The sequence below is a fragment of the Bidens hawaiensis genome, unplaced genomic scaffold (genome assembly GCF_021521415.1).
Source record: "Bidens hawaiensis isolate Kalapana, Puna unplaced genomic scaffold, B.hawaiensis_p1.1 tig00011229_1, whole genome shotgun sequence".
Classification (NCBI taxonomy): Eukaryota; Viridiplantae; Streptophyta; class Magnoliopsida; order Asterales; family Asteraceae; genus Bidens; species Bidens hawaiensis.
The window spans coordinates 660,195-662,615 of NW_027491874.1; positions in this window are offsets into that span (position 1 = coordinate 660,195).

Genomic DNA, 2,421 nt, shown 5'->3' on the forward strand with positions numbered 1-2,421 from the left:
GCTACCGGACGGTCAAATCAGCAGTTGGGACGACCTAGTAGCAAAGTTCTCGCAGCATTTCAGTCAGCAACAGAAACACACTAGAGATGCGTCGGAAATCCTGAGTGTTATCCGATGAGATAACGAATCACTGGAAAACTTCATCACCAAGTTCAACAACGAGAGCTTGAACATTGGTGGAATCAGTGAAGACATGTTATGGGGAGCGTTCCGGGTAAACGTAAGGAGTCCTGAGATGGTCAGATGTTTGACAGGCCGGGATGGAATGCCCCATACCTGGGACGCGATCATGTCCACGGCTAAGGTTTTCGCAGCTACAGAAAAGTTGCTAGGGCGAGAGGCACCTAAACAACACACGAGAACCGAACCGTGGAACGCTCAGTCAAAAAAGGAAGAGAAGGGTTCAATATGGTCAAGGATACAACCCCCAGAAAGCTCTTCAAAATAGTTTGATGCCAGATCACTGATTGGGCAGAAGCAAAAGGATAGAGCAGCGGGCAAATCCGACCGACAACATTGGATACCCTTAAAGAAGACCCCGTCTGAAATCTTAACAGAGAATATCGAATTCAGGAAACCTCAACCACTAGTCAAGCAAGTAAACCTGAATCCGAACAAGCATTGCATGTTCCACGAAGACATCAGACATGACACGAATGAATGCATAAGCTTGAAAAATGAGATCGAAGCCGCTATCAAGTCTGGAAAACTTGATCATCTTCTAAAAAATGTGCGATAAGGTCCGCGGAAGAACGCAGCTCTTGCAGCAAAGGTCCCTCGCGAAAGCATATTAAGGATTTGAATGTACACATGATCCAAGGGGGACCCCCAGGGAAGTTCAAGCGGAGGGAAGCGGATGAAGATGAGTGGAAAAATGAACCCGTAGTTTTCCCAAGAGTGAAAGGAGGGCCATGCATGAATACCTTGAAGAGATGATCTTCGTATTTATAGCCGAAGGGGAAAGGAAGGTGATTGGTGGAGTTGTCACTATCAAGTTATTCCTTCTCTGCCTGAATGGACACGTGTCGTGCCTTTATTGGATGTGACAGCCTGGACCCGCTTATGGTGTAACCATTATCTGTGCACGTCGTGGGATGGCCATTATGTGTCAGGTGTCCTCTTTCCATTGGCCGATGTCGCTATCAGGAGGTTTTGAGGGAATCTTCTAGAAATAGTTTGTTACAACTGCTCTTCCATCTCACGTGGTGATCATACGTGTGATGAGTCCTTTAAGTTGTCTATGGATTCCTTCCGCGGATGCTTGCGTGACCGTCTGTGGATTATGACGGAGCTCCGCAGTGTCTTGGGTTGTGGATGGCTTTACCAATCCACAAATTCCTTGCGCGGATGTCTTTTGGCGATCCGCGGGTTGGGTAATGGATACGTGGGTGGCGGATATCTTTTGACGGTCCGCGGGTTGGATAAGGGGTCCGTGGATAGCTTTGCTACCCTCCCTCTATAGAACTAAAAAAGATCAAACATAAAATCATGGATGAGCTGCCTGACTCCCTGTCGTTGGACTCCTAGTTGCTTCAATCCTTACTCCAGCCTTGGGCTGGTATTTTTTTTCTTTACCATCAACTTTGCTTCAATCACATTTAGGTTTATATTAAAATATTGAATTTGGATGTAAATTTCAGGGTAGATGTGTTTTTGAGGGGCATATCATGTTAGGAGGATTTCAAATGATTTTGACTGAATAAACACTTGTAATACAACTTCAGGTATATCACTCATCCTTTGAACTCATATAGTTTTGGAAAAATATGTTAGATTTATCAAACGAAAATTCAGTTTAGTAAAAGTATTGCACATTTTGAAGCCTTTTTTATTATCAATTCAAGCTACTTATTAAACGCATATCTAATGCAGGTTTGTACTCGTCCCTGCTCTTCTTTTGAGTCTTATTTGACTTGCGTTTCCGTTGAGTGCTAGTTCTCTCGTTTTCCTTGTCTTCATGTAATCACCTAATGTTGTTAATCCTTTTTTTTTTGCATCCTTTAGATTAAGGATATATTTTGTTTTAAATTCGGATTGAATTTTCTTATTGAATAATTTTGTAGATGCATAAATATGTGAATCTTTTAAGAAGAATGATTGAAGGGAACATTGGAGAAATCAAACCAGATCATATATCTCTACAGTGTAGCTCCATTGGAACAGAAGAACCAAGGTCAGTGGGCTCCCACTCATCCTATAGTGTTAATTAGATAGAGAATGACAATACTGAGCAAAACAACTATCCAAAAATTGTGAAGAGACCACTACATAATGACATTTATGCATGAGTATTTGCTTATACTCTTTATCTATAATCTGAATTCGTAGGATGTGCTGTTTGATGGGTCAAGATAAGTTTGAATTGAAATTTGGCCATTCTTTGTTAATGTTGTATTGCATTAACTAATGAAAGGGATAAAC